Source organism: Miscanthus floridulus, chromosome 5, assembly GCF_019320115.1.
Source record: "Miscanthus floridulus cultivar M001 chromosome 5, ASM1932011v1, whole genome shotgun sequence".
In the NCBI taxonomy this organism is placed as follows: Eukaryota; Viridiplantae; Streptophyta; class Magnoliopsida; order Poales; family Poaceae; genus Miscanthus; species Miscanthus floridulus.
Window position 1 is genome coordinate 62938785 of NC_089584.1, and position 27479 is coordinate 62966263.

Consider the following 27479-nt stretch of genomic DNA (forward strand, 5'->3'; position numbering starts at 1 on the left):
TTCTCAATCTATTGATAATAAAGTTGATGACCCTGAGTTAATATCCCTATGAAAAATGTCCATGAACATCTTTACCCTTATAATAGATAGTAATCACAAACTGACCTCTCGCCTATATCGTCGAAGTTATTGTAGGCCGGCCGAACATTAATAATGATTTCGCTGGTAGAGTTATTTGGGTTCAATCTAATCAATCCAAACCTAAACCTAAACCTGAAGATTTGCTTATAATTTAAAATGAGAGATGGGCCCTCTCGTTGGCACAGCAACGTTAATGCACTTTCAAAATATGAATTTTAATTAAATAAATTTGATGTGGTAAATATATATATATATATATATATATATTATAATTTTCTAAAAGTCAAAGAAGTTGGACTTAGGATTGAACGGGAACGAGTGGTTTTGTGTTTCCCGGTGACACAATCACTACTTCGAGTTAGGAGGATCTTGGAACCGCACGATTGGTCCCATCATCACACACGAATCAAATTTTCCTGGTTACCTGGTCTGACTTCCATACTGCTACAGCGCTACTATACACAGGACTAAGCAAGGTCAAATGGTTAATGATTGGTTTATTGCTCCATGTCATCTCTAGCTAACGTTATCTGTCCTTCCCACAAATTCCATCACCAACTTTGAAAACGCTGATGATTCATCTCTCAGGAGATTGTTTGGAGAATCGTACTCAAGTATCCCCGTTGTACAAAATGAAAACAAAGTATTTATTAGATGACTTAGGTTTGTTAAAAATACCATCTCAGAACCTAGAATAAAACTAGAAAAAGAATTTTATGTGTTCTTTCGGAGCATTTTACCTTCACCAAGTACAAGAACTAGGTCACTGTCAATCACAGTGGGAATTCTATGTGCAATTGTTATGACCGTGCAAGTTTTTGTTTCTTGCCTTATAGTACTTTGGATAATATTATCAGTTGCAGTATCAACTGACGCTGTAGCTTCATCTAAAACAGGCATTTTTCTTTTCATTAGTAGCACTCTGGCCAAGCAGACTGCCTTTGCCCCCCACTCCAATTTCCTCCATCTTCAACAACTACAAAAATGAATTGTAGTTATAAAACTGGGATGAAGGGGACACATAAATGTCAAGGAAGACCTTGATACCTGGTGCATCTAACAGTCTATTGTCTTCTCTAATAATCTCCTCAAGGCGACATTTACTAGCAACCTGTAAATACTAAAAAATTAGAACTGATAAACGAAAATTAAACTAAACCAGCATTTTCAACCACAGTTAAAGCGTTGATAAAGTGCCAAATAGCATAAAACATCATAAGGATGCTAAAGGCATATTGGCGTACCTCCCATATTTCAGCATCTGTATGTTGTTGTAGAGGGTCTAGGTTTGATCTGACAGTGCCTTGGAATAGAGTTGGTTCTTGAGGTATAATGCTTAGTCTAGATCACAAATCATGTAATCCCAAAAGTGATATATTGACTCCGTCTATGAGTATCCGTCCTGCAGATGGTTCGACAATCCAAAACAAAGCCTGGATGAGAGTAGACTTCCCACTCCCCGTTCGCCCTACCACCCCAATTTTTCTTTCTCCAGGAAATGTGCAGCTTATACCTTTGAGCACCATAGGCATGTCGAGATTGTACTTGATTTGGAGACCATCAATTTGAATGGTTCCATACCATGGCCATCTTTCCATTGGTCTGTTGTCTTCAAACCACTAAAGGAGACTCACTTGGCATGTTTGAGAATTGCATAATTCTCTCTACTGAGATCATCTTGTTCTCAACATCGCATAAGTTCCATATTACCCATGCTTGTAACACATTAAGGTTGAGACCATATGTTGCTGCAAGCCCTGCAAGGCCTAAAGAAGGAGAAAACCAAAACATTGTCATTTCTATTAGAACTACAGAACTAGGTTGAAGCATTGAATGGTACTAGTAGTTTTGTTATGGGAGAACTTACTTCGGTCAATAGTATCATGAGGCAAGGAGACAAGGATGACCAGCATCACAAAGAATACCAGGTTGAAGAGGAAGTTGATACGGACACAATGAAAGGGACCGTGATGCCTAAGAGGGGGGGTTGAATTAGGCAACTTAAAATTCTACTTCTAAGCTATGGCCTCTTTTTCTAACCTTAGCAAAATCTATGCAAAAGATAAACTATCTAAATGTGCAAGGGTTTTGCTAGTATGTTGCTATCTCTACCGCAAAAGGAGTTATGCTAACAATGTAAATGCGGAAGCTAAAGAGTAAGGTAGAGATATGCAAACTCCCGTCGACTACTCCGGTATTTTTACCAATGTATCGAGAAGTGCGTAAGCTTCCCCCTAGTCCTCATTGGAGCCCCTCGTAAGGAATCCCTCGCAAGGGCCAAGCTCCCGGTCGGGTAACTCCATGGATAGCCCTGGGCCTTCTCCACGCGCAAGTGGGTCTCCGGTGTGTCTTCCGGCAAGCCTCTCCTGGACCGCTCCCCCCATCTTCACTATCAAGCTTCTGGCCGAACCGCCGTGGGCCTTGTTCCCTTCGGTACATGGTGGCAGCCACACCACAAACGTGGTTGGTGTGATCTCGCAAGACTACAAGCCCCTTCGATGTACAACAATAGTGTGCGCAAGCACCGAGTGATAAGAGGTATGTAAATCTCACTAAACACTAGGCCTAAACCTAGAGCAAGCGCATAAGCAGTGGTCTAATCAACCTAAGCACTTCGCAAAGCACCTACGCTAATCACCTAATGAATCACTAAGCACTATACAAGTGGAGATCACTAAAATGGTGTATCAACACCCTTGGTATGTTTCCTCAGCTCCACACCCTTCAAATGGCCGGTTGGGGGGTCTATTTATAAGCCCCATTGAGAAAGTAGCCGTTAGGGATGAAATCCCGCTTTTCTACTACTGACCGGACGCTCAGGTCGTCGTGATCGGACGCGTCCGATTATCCTGACCGTTAGAGCCACGATCAACTGATCGGACGCTGCTGGCGTCCGGTCATATGCCACCGGACGCATCCGATCGCAATTTCGTCGTTCTAGAACCTTTCTGTACTCGATCGGACGCTACAGTCATGTATCTGGTCGATTTGACGCCAGCGTCTGGTCAATACTGAACGTGTTGCCGAGATGATGAATAGTGCCATCGATGCGTCTGGTCACTTTACTGGTTAGTGTTCGGTCGCTGCTGTTGACACCTACTGTAGCCGAGTCACTGATCAGAGCGTTCAGTCGATCACCTTCGAGCGTCCGGTCGATCACCTTCGAGCGTCCGGTCACCTTTGTGAGCTCGTTTCTTCGCGATCTTGCATCCGGCTTGGTTCCTATCTTTGTGCTTGGACTTTGTTTGATATCTTGGGTTTTCTCCTATGCTTCAAGGGTCTTACTTAAGGTGTTTATCATCGGATCATCACATCACATTCGTCCAAGTCACGTCTTGCACCCTATTGGACTACAAAACAATCACTTGCAAATTCATTAGTCCAATTTGGTTGTGTTAGTCATCAAACACCAAAATCCAAAGTAAATGGACCTAGGGTCCATTTTCCTTACAATCTCCCCCTTTTTGCTGATTGATGACAACACGACCAAAGCAAGCAAATCATAATAATTTGGAATTTAAAAAAAACTATCTACTTGCTAGGATGCAATGCAAAGGGCAAGGTTATATGATACTAAAAGGTACCACTTGTAAGACTAAAAGATACCAAATGGAGATACCAATTGTAAGGCTAAAAGGTACTACATGTAAATATCTTTGAAAACTTATCTTGTCTTTGCAAATATCCCCACGTGGCATTATGGATTTAAGCCTTGCTTTTAGGTCCTACAAATTCTCCCTCATTACATAGGCTAATCCATAATCAACTATCCTCCCTTTCTCGGACCATTACCACTTGTAGACCATTACCACTTGTAAATTATTATGATCGGGCTTTTGGTCCTCTAGATTCTCCCCCTTTGGAATCAAACACCGAAAAGGAAGACATTAGTAGCACAAGGGAGGGTCAAACTTTGTGATCTTTTGTATGTGGAGTGGAATAGGTCATAAAATTTGACTCTCACATTACATGGACTAAGCTCCCCCTAAATATATGCATACATATGGTGGAAGGCATAGCACATGCATGATTGGCAAATTATTGCTCAAGGGAATTTAATCTATATAATGCATGGAGAAAGCATATAAATATCAAAATGAAATCAACATGATGATATTGGTTTAGAAATACCACATGTGGAAACCAATTTGATTTCTACCACTTACAATAGGTGGTGGATATTTGAAGTATGATGCTTAACTCCGGGGACTCCATTTTCCTTGCAATGAGACTACTACACACATGATAAGCTTGAAAATGTGTTAGTCTCAAAGCATCCAACTTGTAGAGTAACCTCCCCCTAAATTTGTACACACAAGCATGAAATACTTGTAGGAGACATGCACATTGATTTTAGAATCAAAAATACTACTTGAAAGATGACATCACATGAATGTGAGAATCATTTTTGAGGTGACATTCGGGAGAAATTATCTACAATTTGGACTTTGGCACATATTAGATGAACAATTGTAAAACAAACTATGTGCCATGTTCCTAAACAATTTAAACCATGTAGGTTTGCTCCAAGGGTTAAGAATAAAACCGAGCAAGCCTACCATAAGATATACCTAGCGTATGCAAGACAAAACATTAAACATGCAAATGCAAACCTAGGCATGAAAATAAACTAGATGCTAAAAGATACTACTTGTAGGAACTTAAATCTAGTTACCTAACATGGGAAGGGGAATTTGGGTCCATAGTATTCACTAACCCACTTGGCAATTAACTTGATCCAATGTGATGCACCCCATAAAATGCACTCATACTTTGCCAAGTCTTCAAATTCCCCGAAATCCATTGGACTTCTCACTTCCCTTTCGGGATCCGAACCTTCTTGGTGCTCTTTATGTTTGAAATGATTTCTTTTGGCACCCAAATATGTTTGGCTCCAATGTTGGCTTGCTTGTTCAGCTTGATGACCACCACCTTATCATTTTTTTTCTTCTTCAAGAGATAAGGTGTGGAGGCCTTTTTGTCTATCTTGTTGGTGTAGGTGTTGGAGAGCTTGCTTGTTTGCTTTTTCTCTTTCTTCTTTGCTCCTCCCCCATTCTTCACCTTGCACTCATAGGACTTGTGGTCTTTCTTGTGGCATACGTAGCAAACCACGGTTTGTCCTTTATCAAGCTTCTTCACTCCCTTGATGGTGTTATCTTGATTAAGTTGGGCTTGCTTTGTCTTATCTTTCACTTGAGTCAAGTCCTTGGTGAGGCGAGCCACTTCTTGCTTGAGTTGCTCATTCTCTATTGCAACCTCTTGTGTGCATGTATCTACAACAACTTTCTCAATACAAACTTTGTTGCACAAGGGTGAGTCTAAATATAAATCATTACAAGAAGTAGAGGCATCCTTTTTAGGTATGTTAAAGATAGAACTTTTCTTTTTAGGTGCCTCAGTGGGGGTAGTACCGACGGCTTCAAGATTAGCAACTTTATTAGTTATCTCATCACAATGTTTGCACATAGTTTCCATTTTAGCAAGCAAACTTTTATAAGCATCTTGTGAGCTAGCTAACTTTTTCTTTAATTTTTTATTTTTCTTTGCAAGTTGCTCATCATTGATGGTGCATTTATTTGTATTTGCACTAGTCTCAAGTTGCTTAATTTTAGTAGATAGCTCTATATTAAGATTGGTAAAAGTTTCATATTGTTCAAGCAAAGTAGCATAAGCTTGTTGTGAGCTATCTAGTTTTTCTTTTAATTTTTCAAGCTTCTTTTGTTGACTAGTGCAAACTTTAGCAAAGTTAAGATTTTCTTGCACAATTTCATCATAAGAAGGTAGCTTATCATCACTATCACTATTATTGTCACTATCACTAGGGATTGACTTTTTGTTACCTCGTGCCATAAGGCACACACGTGAGGTGCTTGATGATGAGTGCTTGTGCCCTCGCCTCTTGTGATGGTCTTCTTCTTCACTTAAAGAATCATTCCATGACCTTATTGATGTGAGGGCTTTGTCCTTGCATGTCTTCTTCTTTGTCTTGGGTGTGGACTTGTTTGGACAAACTTCCACAAAGTGCCTCAACTTGCCACATCCATAGCATCATTTTTTCTTTGCTCATTTCTTTGATTTGTGAAGATGAAATCTTGAATTTGGATAGGCACACCCTTGACATTGAGCCTTTGGATCATCTTCTCCACCTTGTTGATAAGTTTGATTGATTCTTCATCAAGGTCGGAGGTGGAGAAGGAAGACTGATCATCATCACTTGAATCATCATCTTCTTCTTCTTCTTCTTCTTCTTCTTCTTCTTCTTCTTCTTCATCTTCACTTGAGGAGCTTGAGCTTGAACTTATCTCAACTTGCTTGCCCTTCATCTTCTTTTTCTCACTACATGCGAGAGCTTTGCCTTTGCTTGATGAAGAAGCTTCTTCTTGACCCATCTTGCGTGATGTTTCAAATGCCATTATCTTGCCAATGACTATGGCCAGGGTCATGGTGCTCAAATCCTCCATGTTATGAAGGATGGTGATGATGCTTGCATATTTCTTTTATGGTAGCACGGAGATGATCTTCCTCACGATGCCCGCATCATCTAGCTTTGTTAATCCTATTAAATGGAGCTCATTGATAATTAGATTCAAACAAGAATACATATCACGAACAAGCTCATCATCATTCATTTTAAAGGAATCATAATTTTGTTTAGTTAGATAATATTTTTGCTCACGGACATGAGTTGTGCCGTCATGGAGCTCTTGAAGTTTTAACCAAATTTCATGTGCCATATTTAAAGTGAACACTTGGTTAAAAATATCCATGCTAAAAGATTCAAACAAGCAATTTTTAGCTCTTGCATTAAAATGAATTTCCTTTTCTTCACTCTTTGTGGGTTTATCGGGATTCTTAATGGGTTTCATCCGGTCATGAGTGACTCTCCAAACACCCAAATCTACCGCCTCAAGGTAACAAGCCATTCTAGCTTTATAGTAAAAGTTAGTGCCGTCAAAGTGTGGAGGCCTAGAGGTATCCATCCCAACCACTCTAAATAGCGTTGGCTCAACGGCGACAAAGCCAAAGGTCTAAATTGAGCCAACCGGCTCCAATACCAATTGAAAGGGACCATGACACCTAAGAGGGGGGTGAATTAGGTAACTTAAAATTCTACTTCTAAGCTATGGCACCTTTTTCTAACCTTAGCAAAACCTATGCAAAAGATAAACTATCTAAATGTGCAACTACGGTTTTGCTAGTGTGTTGTTATCTCTACCATAAAAGGAGTTATGCTAACAATGTAAATACGAAAGCTAAAGAGTAAGGTAGAGATATACAAACTCACATCGATGACTCTGGTATTTTTACCGAGGTATCAAGAAGCGCGCAAGCTTCCCCCTAGCCCTCGTTGGAGCCCCTCACAAGGAATCCCTCGCAAGGGCCAAGCTCCCGGTCTAGTAACTCTGTGGATAGCCCCGGACCTTCCCCACGCACAAGTGAGTCTCTAGTGTGCTTTCCGACAAGCCTCTCCCGGACCGCTCCCCGCCATCTTCACTATCAAGCTTCCGGTCGAACCGCCGTGGGCCTTTTTCCCTTCGGTACTATTGGTGCGGGACCCACGCGATACCCCGCAAGGAAAGAAGAAGATCTAGTCTAACCAGGATTCTTCCCATGTAATCTTAGTAGTAGTATTATTCTATAATCCTACTAGGAACACTCATTGTAAACCGACTAGGATTCTGACCTCCTGACTATATAAAGGAGGGCAGGGTTCCTAGAGACGGGAAGGAGAGAACAATTGTACAACACAACACTTTACAATCAATCCAACGCAAAGGCTAACGCCGACTGGACGTAGGGCTATTACTCGATCAAAGATCGAGGGTCCGAACCAGGATAAATCGACTATCTCTTGCGTTAACCGTCGAGTTCTGCATACGCCGAAGTCCGAACATACTGCCCCGGGTACCCCCGTGGCAGGCTATCGGTGGTCAAACATCGACAGCTGGCGCGCCAGGTAGGGGCCTTCGGCGACTTTGCATCCAAGAGCTCGATGGACCTCGACAACATGATCTTCTTGAAGGGATCAACCTTCATCTTTGGTTCGTGGATCTACAAGGTAGGTGACGATGGCAAGCTCCAAGGCCGTCTCCTCAAAGATTCAGATCATCATCAGGACTTTTCCATTTCGGCGACAACGATAGATCAACTTGCTGGAAGATTCGTGCAGCTCACGATGTCCGATCCAACTCAGATTTCATGACTTCACGCAACCGATTCAAACTCAGGCTCCGCATCCGAGACGGAGTCTTATCCAAGTTCTTTCGGGAAACTGAGTTCTATTCCAATAAGGCTTCGGGACACGACATCAACCTATCGAGAATAGAACTCAGAGTACGCTCAGAGTACTCTAAAGAAGACGGGTCTTTTTCCGTTCGGTCTCGGCAACATGGCAACGCCTTATCGGGCATAGCTTGAAAGATCTCTTAATCCAGTGCTTAGAATACCACTAACAGGAGCTCAGAAAGGTCTCGTACTAACCGTAACATCTCAAGACTACATCATCCACTGGCCAGGTTCTATTCCTGAGGATAGCAGTACCCGGCTAGTTGACACAACAACGACAATAGCTCTACCCTACCAAGAAGGAGACTCGATCTGCGACCCTAAAGCCTCTACTGAAGTTATCAACAACTCTGACATTACGGAAACCAACGCTGATGACAGAACAACTCACGCTCGAGAAGTATTCATGATTCGCCATCCTCGATCACCATTGGTCCCCCCAGAAGTGCCCGACGTCAAGTCTTCAGATGAATCCGAATCCAACATATCACCATTTACCCAGGGGCACGATGGTGAGACCGAAAGTCAGAGGCAAGCCAGAGAGAGAAAGAACAAATTGAAACAAGGACGTCAACGCCGTGCTAAGCAGCGCAAGGAAGCTTGGATCAAATATGAGTCAGACCTAGCCGAGTACAATAGAAGAAAATCAGAGCAAGAGGTCGAAGAAGGACGAGCGGCGAATACACCCTACAATAAGATCTGAGAAGCACTAGAAGAACTCAAGGCGACTTCACATCCCAATGAAAAACAAGAATAGCTTTGGGACTTCCTCCGATCAATAGTCCTAAGGACACACGACAGAAGGGCCCGCTCAAGACTACCTGACAGGTCAACATCTCATGAGCAGGAAGATCAAAATCAAAGGAAGTCCACTTTCGAGAGACTTAGACCAAGTGGAAGTCACAATAGAGAAAGTAGAAGAAATCATAGTCAAAACGACCGAGTCGAACAACCAAGAAAGGCCAGAAGCAAAGCACCTACTCGGACAGCCACACAAAACTACTCTCACCAAGACAACAGTTGGCAAGAAGGGGGCGCTGAATCAGAATACACAGAAGCCAGAACGCACAATAGATTCCCCTGTTTTGCAAATAGACTTGCTTCAATACGACTACCTCACAAGTTCAAGCCGTCCAACCACTCCAAGTATGATGGCAAGACCGAACCAAGGCAGTGGCTTAGGATTTACTCGCAATCAATTGAATTGGCCAGAGGAGACGATGACATCAAGACCTTGTTCTTTCCCATGGCCCTGGAAACCATGCCCCTTCAATGGTTTGATAAATTGAATCCAGGATCAATCAGAAATTGGGAGGACTTGCAAAGAGCTTTCTGTGAAAATTTCACGGGTATCATTACACACCCAATCACCCACGCAGAGTTAAAAGGACTCAAGCAGAAAGGAGGTGAAAGTCTCAGAAATTACTATCGACGATTTGGCGAACTACGAGCTCAAGTACACGACATCACCCAATGAGAAGTAATCGAAGCTTTCTCTCACGTAATCATGGCTAGGTGGCAATTTCAAGACTTCTGCAAAGAAAACCCAAGAAACAATGAAGAATTCAGACGAACAGTGGAAAAGATGATTACCGTAGAGGAAAAGACACGAGAAAGATTCCCGGATAGAAACAACTAAGACATCCTGGACAAGCAAAATCATCGAAACAACAGACATCAAAAAAGAAAATGTGGACCAGACAACACTATAGCAGTGACTAACAAATCAAGGAAAATTTCCAAGCCCAAAAGGTATGACGACATTGAAAATATGCATTGCATCTTGCACCCCAAAAGAAATCACACCATCGGAGATTGCTACACCTTCAAAGATCGATACACAAGAAAAGATAGTAAGGAGAATACCAAAGAAGGCAATCAGAAAAAAGAAGAAGACAACCACGAAGACAAGGGATTCCAAAAATCCAGGGGGACAGTAGTAGTAATCTTTGTCGGGGTTCCAGATTCTAGAAGAAAACATCAAGAAAAGCTAGCGTTACGAACCATCATGGCAGCAGAACCGGCTACACCAAGATATCTCAATTGGTCACAGTATCCAATCCAATTTTCAAGAGAAGACCAATGAACTAGCGTGGGAAACGCAAGCCATTACCCACTGGTTCTAGATCCAACTATTGCCGGTATGACTGTCACGAAAGTACTAATTGACAGGGGAGCCGGACTCAACATCATTTTTTAGAAACTCTAAGGAAGATGGGACTACAACTCGTCGGGATGATTACACCAACAAGCACGCCTTTTTATGGCATAGTACTCGGTAAGGCAGCAATGCCACTTGGACAAATCACTCTACCGGTTACTTTTGGGACTCCCTCGAACTACCGTACAGAGTTCATTAAGTTTGAAGTTGCGGACTTCGATTCATCATATCACGCAATCCTTGGGCGCCCAGCACTAGCAAAATTCATGGCGATACCGCATTATCCATACCTGTTGCTTAAGAAGCCAGGGCCTAACGGTGTCCTTTCTCTTCGGAGTGATTTGAAGCACGCTTTTGATTGTGATGTTCAGGCAATCCAAATTGCAGCAAAAGCACATGCCGCCGATGGAAGAAAAGAAATAGCCACTGTTGCAGCAGAAATGAGCCCAGAAGAGCTAGTAATACTGGCCAAAAAACCCAGCATCCTAGCACCACCAAAAGAAGCCGACGTCAAGCAAATCGACCTAGGCACCGGTGATCCCTCCAAAATGGCAACCATCAGCGCCCACCTCTCGGCAAAATAGGAACTCACGCTCACCAACTTTCTTCGAGACAACAAAGATATCTTCGCTTGGAAGCCAGCTGACATGCCAGGGGTTCCAAGATAGTTGGCTGAGCACAGAATTGATATCAATGAAGGCTCCAAGCCTATAAAGCAACGACTACGACGATTCTCACCCGACAAGAAGACAGCAATTAAAAAAGAAATCACAAAACTAATGGCAGTCGGATTCATCAGAGAAATCCTCCATCCAGATTGGCTAGCAAACCCAGTTCTAGTACAGAAAAAGAATACGGACGAGTGGCGCATGTGTGTCGACTACACAGATCTCAACAAACACTGCCCGAAAGATTCGTTTGGGCTACCACGCATTGACCAGGTAGTTGATTCAACAGCAGGATCTGCCCTATTATCCTTCCTTGATTGCTATTCAGGATATCACCAGATCGCGTTAAAGGAATAAGACCAGAGCAAGACATCTTTCATCACTCCGTTCGGCGCCTACTGCTACAAAATAATGTCATTTGGACTCAAGAATGCTGGTGCCACTTACCAAAGAGCTATCCAAACGTGCCTTGGTGATCAAATCGAGGAAAACGTAGAGGCATACGTGGATGACGTAGTAGTAAAGACGAAGAACCCGGATACACTAATTGAAGACTTAAAGCAAACCTTCAAAAATCTGAAAAGATGGAGGTGGAAATTGAACCCAAACAAGTGTGTATTTGAAGTTCCTTCAGGACAACTACTCGGATTCTTAGTCAGTCATCGCGGAATCGAAGCAAGCACCAAGCAAATTCGAGCCATAATAGAGATGGGCCCTCCTCGAAGTGTCAAAGATGTGAAGAAACTAACAGGCTGCATGACGGCCCTGAATCGTTTCATATCAAGAATGGGCGAAAAAGGGTTACCTTTCTTTAAATTGCTAAAGAAGACAGACAAGTTCGAGTGGACAGAAGAAGCCAACGAAGCCTTCAAGAAGCTCAAGGCATACCTCACCTCCTCACCCGTTCTCACACCTCCAAAGAAATACGAAGACATGATGTTGTACATTGCGGCAACTTCTACTGTGATCAGCACAGCGATTGTCGTAGAAAGAGAAGAAGAAGGGCATGTATATAAAGTACAATGCCCCATATACTACATCAGCGAAGTACTGTCAGGATCAAAAATCCAGTACCCACATGTGCAAAAATTACTCTACGCCCTCCTGATCACTTCACGCAAGCTTTGCCACTATTTTGAAAGCCACAAGATCACCGTGGTGATAGATTTCCCACTCAGAGACATCCTGCACAACAGAGACGCAACAAGGCGCATATCTAAGTGGGCAGTTGAACTCGGTGCTCTCAATATTGATTTCACCCCACGGAAGGCAATTAAATCTCAAGCCCTGGCCGATTTTGTTGCCGAGTGGACAGAAATTCAACAACCTATGTCAAATACCATCCTTGATCATTGGAAGATGTACTTTGATGGATCACTCAAGCTAGGCGGAGCCAGTACAGGCATTCTCCTAATTTCTCCAGACGGAAAACAACTCAAGTACGTCCTTCAGATATTATGGCAAGCTACAAACAATGAAGCAGAATACGAAGCCCTCATCCACGGGCTACGAGTGGCAATTACCCTTGGAATCAAGCATTTACTCATATACGGCGATTCAGCAGTAGTCATCAATTAAGTCAACAAAGATTGGGACTATACCAAAGAAAACATGGGCGCTTACTGTGCTGAAATACGAAAGCTCGAAAAACATTTTCAAGGATTAGAAATTCTACATGTCCTACGCGATTCTAATATTGCGGCAGACGTTCTCGCCAAGCTTGGATCGGACAGGGTAAAGGTCCCACCCGGTGTATTCATAGAGGAGTTATCAGCTCCCTCTATCAAATAACCCGATGAGATAACCCCTGAAATCCTAGCTAAAGGCACCCAGATTTTGGTAATCACCACTTCATGGACCCAGATTTTTATTGATTACATCAAAGAGAATAAGTTGCTAGCGGAAAAAGAGGAAGCTACCCGAGTTGTTCGCAGAAACAAGAACTACGTCCTAGTGGGAGACAAGCTCTATAGAAGAGCCGCATCATCAGGAGTACTCCTAAAATGTGTCTCATTTGAAGAGGGCAAAGAGATCCTAGACGAAATACACTCATGTTGCTGTGGAAATCACGCCGCTTCAAGAACACTAGTCGGCAAAGCATTCCGCACCGGATTCTACTGGCCAACCGCTTTGAAAGACGCAAAAGAACTTGTCAGAAGATGCAAAGGTTGTCAAATATTTGCAAGACAAGCTCATGTGCTAGCTCACAATCTCATCTGCATCCCACCCGCTTGGCCTTTCTCCTGTTAGGGGTTGGATCAAGTAGGACCTCTCAAGAAAGCGAAAGGCGGTTTTGAGTACATCTTCGTAGCAATTGACAAGTTCACCAAGTGGATTGAATACAAACCACTCGCAAAATACAGCGCAGCCAAAGCAGTAGAGTTCATCGAAGACAATATGCACCGCTTCGGCATGCCCAATCGAATCATCACAGATTTGGGTTCTCCCTTCACAGCCATTGAATTCCAAAGTTGGTCATAGGACTGTGGCTTCAGCATAGATTATGCATCAGTCGCACATCCAGAGGCCAACGAACAGGCAGAAAGGGCTAATGGACTCATACTAGCCAGATTAAAACCAAGATTGTATGAAGAACTAGTGGACTATGGATCAAAATGGATTGAAGAATTACCCAAGGTCATATGGGGGCTACGAACTCAAATAAGCAGAGCCACCGGATACTCATCTTTCTTCCTAGTTTACGGATCAGAAGTCGTACTACCTACCGACTTGATCTGGACATCACTAAGGATAGAACAATATGACAAAGGAGAAGCAGAACACACCCAAAGATTAGAACTCAACAGTACAGAAGAAGTCAGAGTAAACGCTACCCTTCAATCAGCAAGATACCTCCAAGGACTAAGACGCCACTACAACAAGAATACCCAGCCTCGATCACTACAAGTCGGAGACCTAGTACTAAGAAGAATACAAAAAACTGATGGACGCCATAAACTACTCAGTCCATGGGAAGGTCCTTTTATCGTAAAAAAAGTCACCAGACCAGGCACATATAGGTTGGTAACTGAAGACGGAAAGGAAGTCAACAATACATGGCACATCAGCCAGCTAAGAAGATTCTACGCATGAAAACAACTCAAGGGAAAATATATATACAAGCCACAAGAGATCAATGTTCATGATCAATAAAGATAGCGCTCATCAACAATATATGTACTATTATGACCTATCAATATTCATGATCAATAAAGATGGTTCTCTCTCGACAAACATATGTCTTATTATGGCTTTCCCCGAGTTGTTTACAATGAGCATACCGGCCAAGAGCAAAAAAAAAGCTGAAAAGATGCTTGAGCCCGCCGATGAGGGTAGCTAATAAGCTAACACCCGAACCAAAAAGCAAAATGGCTAAAAAGACGCCTGAGCATACCAGCCGAGAGCAAAAGAGCTAAAAAGATGCTTGAGCCCGCCGATGAGGGTAGCTAATAAGCGAACACCCGAACCAAAAAGCAAAATGGCTGAAAAGACACCTGAGCATACCGGCCAAGAGCAAAAGAGCTAAAAAGATGCTTGAGCCCGCCGATGAGGGTAGCTAATAAGCGAAAACACAAACCAAAAAGCAAAATGGCTGAAAAGACGCCTGAGCATACTGGCCGAGAGCAAAAGAGCTGAAAAGATGCTTGAGCCCACCGATGAGGGTAGCTAATAAGCGAACACCCAAACCAAAAAGAAAAATAGCTGAAAATACGCCTGAGCATACCGGCCGAGAGCAAAAGAGCCGAAAAAATGCTTGAGCCCGCCGATGAGGGTAGCTAATAAGCTAACACCCGAACCAAAAAGCAAAACAACTAAAACTAAGCCTAAGCATAAATCAGATCAATTTCAAGACAAGACCCTCCAGCTCCTTGTTCCAAATAGCAAGAGGCTCGGGGGCTACACTCACTTAGGAAAGCGCTCAGACAACGCTTGTACCTACTCGGCAGGACATGAAGGAACAAGACGAGACTTCCAGAACTCAACCATGAAGTACTCGGGGGCTTGTCAATCCTAGGATGTTTTTGCAACCAAGGAAAGGACCAGATGCTGACCACATTCCGAGTTAAGCTAAAAAGAAGAAGATGAAGGTGTCCTAAATCTTTTTAGTACTAACAAGAACACAAAGATTGAAAAGCACAACGATCTATACCGAGTTGTTTACAAGGCACAAATGAAAGCCAGAAAAGCACTCGGCAGATCAAGAAAGTTTGTCAAGACAAAGCCAGAAAAGCACAACGATCTATACCGAGTTGTTTACAAGGCACAAACGAAAGCCAGAAAAGCACTCGGCAGATCAAGAAAGTTTGTCAAGACAATGATTTACCTAACCCGGGTTGTTTACAAGACAAAGAAATACAGACAAAGAAGACATCAACAAAAAATAAAGAATCTCCATTCAATCTTCAAGTATAGTGTTCTATTACAGAAGCTGGAATACAAAGGTCGATTACATCAAGCGTTGTCATCAGGAGAAGAAATATCAATGTTAAGATTATCTATAATCTTCCTGGCTAAATCTTCGACCTTAGGCTCCAACTTCTCAATAGCATCCAGATACTCTTGACTCTCAGCTTCATCAGCAACCTTGGACAAAGGAAACTCTGGAGAAAGAACTCAGACCTGGGCAAGAACATTCCTGGTACACAGATGGGCACACCTCTTCACGAACTCCTAGAAGCGGGTCGGCACTTGGGGAATAAACTGAGCCCAAGAATGACCATCATCTGCTGGAGTCCGGAGAAGGTCAGCTACTGACCAAAAAGACTTCCACAAAGCATTCCAGTTCTCAATAGCCATTGCCAACTTGCCAGTCAAGTCTTCAATGGTCTTTTGGGCCTGCACAAGATCCCTATCAGCTCCACGTCTAATCAACTTAGCAAGCGTGAGTTCTTCTTCAGCTCGAGTAATTACCTCTTCGGCCTTATTATGGTTAGTACAAACAAGTGTCTTCATCTCCTCGATACCCTCCGAGAGCTTCTGCTTTTTAACTCGGAGAGCTAGATCAAGCAACAAAAGACAAGTCAGCAGAAAGACAAATTTGAATACAAAAGGAAACGAAAAAGAACTCATAATACCATGGCACTCTTTCTTCATGGCCTCCACATTTTTCAAGGCCTCCTGGGCAGCTGCATCCCTCTGCTTTTCTACCTCAACTACCCGGGCATGGAGAGCCTTCTCCTCCTTCTGATGCATCTGACGCTCGGTCTCCAACTTGGCCCGATAGAGGTCAAGCTCTGCCTTTAGGGTACTCACCTTAGAAGACAACTTTTTCTTGGTTTCAGACGAGAAAAAGAAGCCAGTATGATCATGAGAAAAAGACTGAGCAAAAAGAGAGAGAAAAACAAGACATAAGGACAAAAGGAAAACGAACATCTAAAGAAAGAACTTCAGAAAAACTTACTTGAAGCTTTTCCCTAAAAGAAGTCGTAAGGGTCGACAAGCTTCCCCAGGCGGCGGTTAGCTCTAACAATCGATGAGTGGCATCAAATTGCTGCACCACGTCATCAGCCAAAAGCGGACCACCAGAAGCAAGAAGGGGAGAGGGAGAAGCCGGCCGATGCAAAGAAGGCACAACCAGGGCAATCTCTTGGGAAGCCATGGCCAACCCCTCAGTTGAATCCACGGCCATGGCCACGGTCACCTCAGGAGTCACCAAATCAGCGGCTGCGTACTCTGTCCCCCTCAAAGCCACCTCGATGACCATGCGTTTCGAGTCCTGAGACTCAGTACACAAGGGCGCACCAGAGGGCTGACAAGAAGTCAACTGAGGGTTTAGGGAAGACAAAGGCCTAAAAGTTGATAAGGAAACTCACCGTTAAGAATAAGAAAAAAGGAGAATAGAAGCAAAGAAATAAAACCAGAATTCACTCATTCAGATATCTTCTTCCTCATAAAACCAAAAGAAGACCTCGCAGGGGGAACCACAGTGGCAAAAACATCACTGCCACCCTGCACGAGAGTGACGCGGCCGGTACTAGAGCCCCAGAAGAACTCGAACCCGATGACCGCTTACTACAAGAGAACAAGATCAAAGTCAAAACAAAAAGAGGGGTTCAACAATAGGGAAACAAGAAAAGAATTCATTGACGGGTAACGAGGGCAGCATCATCATCCTCTTCTTCCTCACTCTCGACCAAGGCCACCATAGCACCAGCTGAAAAAGAACAAAAGTACTCGGTCAAAGATAAAAACAAACAACAAAAGGACAGGGCATATTAATATGCTCACCTAAGAGCATGCTAGCTACAACTGGAGTACCTGGACGAGTACTCGACTGGTGAGACTTCTTGGCAGCAGATGGAGCAGAAGAAGAACTATCTGCTCGCCCCCTCTTTCTGAAAGTACGAGGAGCTCGAGGAACTAGATGAGGAACATACTCTACATATACATCAAGGTTTGCGGAAGAAACACCAAGAAATATTGTGGTGGTCTGAAACTTACTGGTCAAGGATGCCCCAGCTAGACTACCCCCAGCCTCCACATTTGTAGGGAAATCATCAAGGGGAATTGGATCAGCGAAATTACGCCCCAATTCCTACAAAAGAGTAAAACAACAAGACAAGGAAGATTAAGCAAAAAGTGGATACGACAAAAGACATTCAAAAGTACCCACATAAGAAAAGAACAACTCACAGTAGGGGGCGGGTTGTTAGCACTGTACTCAAGGACAGCAAGCGGGACAATGCTTACTCCTTTTAGCATCTTCTGAAGACGTTCGAGCACCTCCTCATCAGTCAACTCAAGGGCAGGGACCATACGAGAAGGGTCCTCCGCCCCAGAGTACTCGAAACCATAATGTTCTCGCTCCTTCAAAGGTTGAACTCGGCGGCAAAGAAAACTAGAAATAATCCCGAAGCCAGTCAAGCCTTGCTGTTTCAGAGTGCAAATCCTCTCAAGAAATGGCTTGATCGTTTGGAGCTCAGCTGCCATCACAGGATTCTTTTCCCAATGGTCATTAACCAAGGGACTAGATCTAGAATGAACGGAAAGAGGAGGAATCAAGTTGGTGGCATAAAACCAGTCAGCACGCCAATCCCTCACAGAATCAACCAGGTCATAGTCAAAGAATTTGCTCTTAAGACCCTGGCGAAACTAAATCCCGCAGCCACCAAGAACATTGGTGTCATCGCAGTGGGGTTGGGGCTTCAGGCAAAAGAAGTAACGAAAGAGAGAAAGAGAAGGAGGAATTCCAAGGAAAGTTTCACAAAGATGAACGAAAACGGAAAGATGAAGGACAGCATTGGGAGCAAGATGGTTCAGGCTAATCCCAAAATAGTTGAGAAATCTATGAAGAAAGGCAGAAGCAGGAAGACAGAGACCGGCACGGATAAAGGAGACGAAAAGAATAATCTCACCAGGACTTGGAGCAGGGACCCGATGCTCGCCTAGAGCTCTCCAATCAGCAAATTCGTTGCTCTGGAGCAGACCATCACTCACGAGCTCACGCAACTGGTCCTCAGTCGTAGTCAGAGCCGGCTAGACCTTCTGAGCATCCCTCATGGCCATAAATTCTTGATTTTCAATGACGGAGAGCGATGCTTTCTCATCGACAAAGGTTGCCTGGGACTTACTCGCCGACTTCTTCCTACCCATATACTAGCAAAAGCAATGGGGCACTAAGAGTCAAGAAGGCTCAGACGGCAGCGCTCAGATGACGACGACGATGGCAGCGGCGGAAGTTTGAAGACTAGGGTTTCAAAGGAAAATTAGGGCAGTAAGGAAGAAGAAGAGGAAAGGCCCTTAAATAGATTTTACACCAGTAAAAACACGGCCCACCAGGCCTACTTTTAACACGGCATGGAGACGCAACGGTCCATTTACTGACACAGCTAAAATGACGTACGTCACAAATCCACACAACGGTACAGTTCAACAGGCAGATTTCAGACTTATCCATCCAGCACCACGGCGGAGTTATCACATTACTACAAAAATAACTCATCAGCCATGAAGCAACGAAGGGTTACCTCACAAGGGACGCAACAACCCGGTCCTTATAGAAAGAACTCAGGAATCTCATAAACAACCGGGACATCAGCAGAATAAAGAATGACAGCTCAGAAGATAAGATTCTTTCCATTATAAATGGTTTCAAAAAAAATAGAAGATTACACATCTTACAAGACCCAACGAACTCGATACTACGACAAGCAAAGTAGCAAAGAGGAACCCAGACACGGCTAGGCTCTGGAACGACTATGTGTTCCAAATTGTTACTCGGTAGGACAAACCGCCCTCGGCTACACTGCTTTCTTCAAAGGACAGACGCAGTGCATCCAAGGCAGAAATCAGCAGCACGGCGGGACAACATGGAGCAGAGAAGGCCGGTAGGCATCTGTCTACCCAAGTCCGATGTGATGCTGGATATGGTGTTGATCTGCATCGGACAGTCTCAGGGCAGGCGACGACGATCAACCCAGAACTGTCAGATGAAGGATCGCATCCCACATCACAAGACTCCCTCCAATTACCGCCACGTACTTCCAAGTACAATGCTGCTGCGGGATTAGACTACCTCTAATCCCTATCACAAGACTCCCTCCAGCTACGGCAAGATACACAAGAACTACAAAATACGCTCGGGGGCTGCTCTACTTCAGTAACTATCATATTCATGACTATGGAGATTTCAGACCACGCAACAAAGTGCTCGATGAATCAAAACAGCACACCAGAAAAGTATTTATAGACCAAAGAAGCGGTGCACATAGACCGGGAGCACCAACGGAACAAACCTAACAAAGGACACAGTGAAAAGACAGAATTCAATGAAAGAGGACTCATGCATGAAGGAATAGTACTCAAGGACGAGCATATTCGAAAGGATATACCAACACTGTACAACTCATGAGCAAACAGCATTTACACTCAACCACTACCATACAACCACATCTGACAACAGCAGACTACCAGAAAATATGCCAAGACCCTACATCCGAGTTCTTTTTGAATAAAAGAACCCGGATATACGCTCAGGGGCTGCACCAGGAGAGGTTTTTCAGCTCTTTTGAACAACATAAGATTCAAGACCCTCCAACTTTTTGTTCCAAATAGCAAGAGGCTCGGGGGCTACACTCAGTGAGTGCACTTTTTCCTTCAAAAAAGTGCACATCACTCAGAAGACTTCTTCAAGACAGACCACTTCAAGGCCACACAACAAAAAGACCCCGGACATAGCTATATCCGAGCTCTTTTTACAAAGAACCCGGGTATATGCTTAGGAGCCCTTGGATGAAGAATCAGAGCGATTTCAAGAGAAGACCCTCCAGCTTCTTGTGCCAAACAGCAAGAGGCTCGGGGGCTACACCCAAATGGGAGTACTTTTTTCTTCAAAAAAGGTACAGACCACGCGAAGATCTCACAAAGCGCTACATGGTTTGGCTCAAGAAAGCACTTGGACGACGCTTGTTCCTGCTCGACAAGACCTGAAGGAACAAGACGAGGTTTCCAGGGCTCAACCATGAAGTGCTCGGGGGCTTGTCGGTGCGGGACCCATGGGATACCCCGTAAGGAAAGAAGAAGATCTAGTCTAATCAGGATTCTTCCCATGTAATCTTAGTAGTAGTAGTATTCTGTAATCCTACTAGGAACACTCATTGTAAACTGACTAGGATTCTGACCTCCTGACTATATAAAGGAGGGCAGGGTTCCTAGAGACGGGAAGGAGAGAACAATTGTACAACACAACACTTTACAATCAATCCAACGTAAAGGCTAACGCCGACTGGACATAGGGCTATTACTCGATCAAAGATCGAGGGTCCGAACCAAGATAAATCGACTGTCTCTTGCGTTAACCGTCGAGTTCTGCATACGCCGAAGTCCGAACATACTACCCCGGGTACCCCCGTGGCAGGCTATCGGTGGTCAAACATCGACAGTTACATGGTGGCGGCCACACCACAAACGCAGTTGGTGTGATCTCGCAAGACTACAAGCCCCTCCGATGTACAACAATGGTGCACGCAAGCACCGAGTGGTAAGAGATATACAAACCTCACTAAACACTAGGCCTAAACCTAGAGCAAGCGCATAAGCGGTAGTTTAATCAAGCTAAGCACTTCGCAAAGCACCTACGCTAATCACCTAATGAATCACTAAGCACTATGCAAGTGGAGATCACTAAAATGGTGTATCAACACCCTTGGTATGTTTTCTCAGCTTCACACCCTTCAAATGGCCGGTTGGGGGTCTATTTATAAGCCCCACTGAGAAAGTAGCCATTGGGGATAAAATCTCGCTTTTCTACTACTGACCGGACACTCAGGTCGTCCTGATTGGACGCGTCCGGTCGTCCCGACCGTTAGAGCTACGATCAACTGATCGGATGCTGCTGGCGTCCGGTCACATGCCATCGGATACGTTCGGTCGTAATTTCGCTGCTCTGGAACCTTTCTATACTCGATCGGACGCTGTAGTCCTACGTCCGGTCGATTTGCCGCTAGCGTCCGGTCAATACTGAACGTGTTGCCGAGATGATGAACAGCGCCCGGTCGCTGCTGCTGATGCCTGCTGTAGCCGAGTCACTGATCGAAGCGTCCAGTCGATCACCTTCCAGCGTCCGGTCACCTCTGTGAGCTCGTTTCTTCGCGATCTTGCGTCCGGCTTAGTTCCTATCTTCGTGCTTGGACTTTGCTTGATATCTTGGGTCTTCTCTTGTGCTTCTAGGGTCTTGCTTAAGGTGTTTATCATCGGATCATCACGTCGCCTTCATCCAAGTCACGTCTTGCACCCTGTTGGACTACAAAACAATCACTTGTAAATTCATTAGTCCAATTTGATTGTGTTAGTCATCAAACACCAACATCCAAAATAAATGGGTCTAGGGTCCATTTTCCTTGCACACACAACCATTCAATCGTTGCTGCATTGTGGAAAGTGATGCGGGAGTAGTCGTCTATTAGTGTAAGGCTCTTTCTTAAAAAATGTACTCCCTGATTAAAGCATCTAATTGTTGCAGCCCCTGATATGGTCTCAGAAAAATGGTGGAGAATTGGAGCCTTTTTAATGCCAACCAACCTCGCTAACTCTCTCGCTGAACTGATGTAATAGCTCTACATAAATTTACAGATTAGTGTATTACTCATTTTATATGCCTCAAATCCGCAAATGTCATCAATAATGCATGAAGATTTACCTGATAACAAGTGGATATGGAAATTATTACTATGAATAAAAATAGTATGGGCCAAGCAATTTGGGACATAATGAAAACGATACTGAGGAGCTGAATTAGTGCAAATATCAGCCCTGCTAGCCTCTAAGGAATGTCTATGTCAACTGTGCTTTGATCTGTTGATGCCTGAAAAACAGAAAAGCTGAACTGTAAGGACTAACTGGAAGGAGAGTATTTGTTATGATGTTACATCCAGGTGGTAGTATGCTGGTGCTCACCCTATTTAGGATTCGACTTGATGGAGTGGAATCAAAGAAATTAATTGGTGCTCGGAATATAATTTTTATCATGCCTAAGAAGAGTTGCTGTGCAGTTTCGATTGCAATTGCTGATAGGACGAAAGCTCTCCCCAATATAAATACTGAGCTTCCTGATGACAACAGCACAAAAATACCAATCATCTTCTCTCTGCTTACTAGTTCTTTCCTATCTGATGCCCATGCAATCCAATAGTTGCTACATATCTGCAATGCCTGGAAAAGGACTTGGCATACAAGAATTACGGGAATGAGGGCTCCCCTGTAGGCTGAGGTAACAAACTTTCGGTAGATACCCCATTTGACCCTTCCAGATTCACGCTCTTCCTCACTTTCCCTTCCTAGCACAGTGTGATCTGGCTCTATCTCTGTGTGCTCCATTTGCTTCTTGTATTTTTTTGTTGGTGCCCAAGCCCTGAACTTTTGCAGGGTTGACCTGACTAAGGGACTTATTATGCGCATCCATTTGCTTTGAGAACTCACCATCTTTGTCTGCTATTAAATTATCATACTTTCCGGATTGAACAATTCTTCCATCTTTCATGAACTATAAGTAACGAGTCATTAGCATAAATTAGAATTGCCCTTTTCTGTAAATACATGTTCTTACTAATTGTAGACACACGAACATGACTAGAAGATTTTTTAATTAAGAAATAAAGTGTATTGGGACTCCAGTATCTCTAAGGGAGGCTTCTTGCCCCCTAAGCAATATACTGCTATATAATCCACCCATGAGGCTGTGCAATACAACCAACAATTCCACCCGATTCTATTGATTCTACAGTGACAATTCCTTTTTTTCTTTTTAGGACCTAAAAAGACTTGCAACATACTTTTCATAACTAGGAGTTCCTATGAAATATAGTTTGCTATAAATTTTCTCAGGACTAAGACAGCTGTCTTACCAAAACAAGATCCGCATTTCACAGAAACTCTAGCTGGTGAGTTACATAGATGACTGTCTTTGAGGACATTTGACTCATTAAACATTCCTGCATATATATAGAACTGATATTATTGTTCAAGTTTATTGGCAAATAAAATATATTTGGAAGGTTATTTTTCGTTCTTCAAACCAGATATATTTGATTCTAATCATCTAAAGAATCTGAATTGCAGTTAATGATGAGATTCCCATAATTGATGCAAGTTCTTAATTGCTTATTGATCCAAATACCTGATTTATATTATATATAAGTTAGGGAGTCCCTGACAGAAAGAATGTCTGTAAGCATAATTTATGTTTGGTTATGATTCTTGCTTTGCATGTTAGTGCTACAAAATTTCCTGCCTTGGCCCTTGGGGCATGCAATTTTTCCATAAAGTACATGTGAATCTCATGAAAAAAGATACATTGTTGCAGATTACTCATTTGTACCTTGAAGAGGTGTGCTCCAGTGTGTGCGTCAACCGCACTGAAGGGATCATCCAAGAGGTAAACATCAGCATCACTGTACAATGCTCTGGAAAGCTGAATCCTCTGCTTCTGGCCACCACTTAGGTTCATGCCTCTTTCCCCTACCACAGTCATATCTCCATTAGCCCATAGTTCCACATCTTTATTCAAAGCACACCCTTGTAGCACCTCATCATATCGGGCCTTGTCCATGGCCTTCCCAAAAAGCACATTGTCCTGAATTGTCCCAGTTTGAATCCATGCACTCTGTGGCACATATGCCCTTGACCCAACAACCATTGTTTTTGCACCGCTGACCCTTGGAATCTCACCCATGATGGCACAAAGGAGACTTGATTTTCCTGAGCCAACTGGCCCACACACTGCAACGTTATGACCCTTCATGATGTCCACCTTTCTATCAATCTTCAATGTGAACTTTGTATTCTTCAAGTTGTTGTCAGTGGCTTCCCAACTGTATTCTCCTGCTCCAATCTCCACAATGCCAGCCACAGACTGCTTCGCTGTGCCACTTCTACTGCCATTGCTACTTGGCTTTGTGTGGTGGTCTTCTTTGATGAACTCTTCGATTCTATCTAGGGACGCCTTGGTTTGTGTGACCATGGACACTAACTCTGGGAGGTTGTAGATTGGATCTTGGAGGATTCTGAAAGTAGCAAGGGCTGATAGTACAGTTCCTGCCGACAATGGAACGTCTACAAGAATGCAAATTCCAAAGGTGACAACTGAGACCAACGTTGGTGATGCCCAGAAGAGGAAGGCTATTGCCGATCATGTGTACAGATACCTTCTGAGCAACCCTCTCTCCACATCCCTGAGCTTCAAAAACTTGTCCAAGTAGGCTGTCTCCCATGCATGCAGTTTCAAAATCCTCATGCTTTTAAGAGCCTCTTCTGTGGCCTTGATGCGTGAGTCCTTCGCCTCCATGATCTTCATGTTGAGATTTTTCTGTGACATTGCCAGGGGTGTGTTGCTCACCATGATCAACACTGTTGCAAAAACAGCAGATAGCGATGCCGCCATCCCAAGACTATGGTACAGGATGACAAGTACCAGTGAGACTTGCAAGGGCAGTAACCAAATTCCATGGATGTACCAGAAAAACTCACCAATCTTCTCTACATCGACATCAAGGAAGTTCACAATTCTTCCTGTCCCTGCAGTTGAGTCCTTTATCAACAGGGATTTCTTGTAGATGGACACCATCAGTGCTGCACGTACCCGAAATCCAATTCTACGAGCGCCAAAGTACCACTGCCGCTGTGACAGTGACTCTACTGTCTTTGATACAAAGAAGAGGCGTGCAAACATGTATCCATGTCCATGGCCTCTGTCAGGGTTCTTGTCGGAGAGCAGCTTCACTAAGTAAGTGATCAAGAATGGTCCCATATAAGAAGCTAAAGTGTTAAGCCCTGGTAATTAAAACCATGTATTGTATTAGTATTAGTATTAGTATTAGTATACTGTGGGGAGAAAAGAACAGCTCTATTTCTGATAAATTTCATGGTAACGGTTGCCTGCAAAGACTGCATTGATGACCAAAGGTGTCCAAACAGCACAAATGATGCCTTTTTGTACTGACATCGGCTCCGGTTTTTGCTTATGCATTGTTTCTTGAAGCAATGCATACGACTGGTCTGCCGTCTCTGACTGAGGAACAGCTGGGATGTGTTCAATCTCGAGCCGTACCTGGTGTCCCTTCTCAAAGACCGGGTTCAACCACTGGAATGTAAGCTGACTACACCACCTGGAACTGGAAAACCTATCCCCGCTGCTATCGCCACTGTCTTCCCTCGTGAGCAATGGTTGGTTCAGTTCATCTTGGTTTGCTTCAGAGGTTCTCATGGCTATTGCAACTAGACACAGACATATGATGGCGCCGAAGGGCAGTGAAGTAAAATTGACTACAGTTGCAGAGCTGATTAGGTGGAGCAAATGCAATGAAGTGAGTAGTGATTCTAACAGGGAGCTGAAGACCCACCAATAAACAAGAACTGCAGGCCAGTTTGATCCAAGTCCTTCTCCTTTGTGTTTGCAGTAGACTGAGAAGAGAGTCACCAAAATCCATGACAGTGAGGCGAAGATGAAGCCCATGGAGATGGTTTGGTGCTTCCAAACTCCAAGAACAGCAAATCCAACATGTATTGACGTTATTGAGGCATTGCAGACTGAAATTATGTGTGATGGGAGTAGGGTCACCCCCTTCCTTTCTGCTGAAATCACGACACCACTTCCTGCCTCATGTTGTCCCTTCTTCAGTTAGAGAAGCTCTCCAATGACCCAAAGCAGCAAAACAGCAAATGCTGATAGGCGCACACAATCCAATGCTAGTAATATCTCCATCAGATGCTAAAATCAACAGAATGTGGCAGAGAGCAGTACAACACGTAGATGGAAAGAGTTGCCCTGTTACATTGAAGCAGTACTGAGTCAGAAACTGAGACAAAAGTAAGCAAAGAGAACCCAAGAGGCCAGAAGTAGAAAGGCAGTAAGAAGAGACCCAAATGAGAGCCTGGCAGCACATGGCTGACCAAAAAGTAAGCGATGCAGCTTGTTACTTTCGACCTAATCAAAAGGAGGTCTGCAACCAAAAAGAGCTGATCGGCAAAACGTTAGTGTTGGAACCAAGAATCTTGATTGTATTTGGTAATTGTGAGCTATACACCTTTGGCATAACCACCAAACACGTCTGTAACTGCACGTCTGCAGCATCCAAAAACATTCACTGGATCTGGCACTAATGCAGATGAACCTGGCTCCACTTTCACATCTACTTCTTCGTCTTATCATATGACATTAAATAAATTCACGACATACGCAACTACAAAAGTATCACAATGCATTGATGCCTTTCACCATCTGTTCTTTGCCTGATGTTCCTTTTATGTTATGTCTACTATGTGCTCCCTCTTTTTTTTTAGGAAATCAAGATGCAGTAGCACCCATGTCATGTCTATCTCTGCGACCTTCATTCACGGTCACTAATCACACTACATATTCTGAGATGCATATCACAAGTGGAACATTCGAGCTTACCACAGAGATGATGTTTTGCTAGGTACTCCATGTCTGATCAACAATAACTCTGCAGTGACCGACTGACCGGCCACCGGTGGCCGTGCATGATGCTGCCAACCATTCATGTGTGCAGTACCGGAGTTCCTTGGGCATGGCCACATGATTTTTTTTTTTTTTTGCCACTTCTTGAAACTACCACATCACAGTAACGTCCATATCATGCATGTGGTACATGAGTTTGTTGGCCTTTGTGTATAGTCGGTATTGCAAGGTGAAATTTAACGTTGTATAAGCTCGAGATACGTTCATTGCATGCAGTTCGTAAAACTGAACGATAGTCCTCCACCCCCGTATTTTCTAATTGCAGGCTGTTTGGCGAGTTATTCATGTAGTTTTTAGACCACCTCTCGCA

The 27479-nt window shown here is 43.6% G+C and overlaps 1 pseudogene; it reads right to left on the minus strand.

The window, feature by feature from the left end:
• Window positions 1–597: 597 nt before the first annotated feature.
• Window positions 598–26392, minus strand: LOC136452244 (putative ABC transporter C family member 15; annotated as a pseudogene).
• Window positions 26393–27479: the final 1087 nt, after the last annotated feature.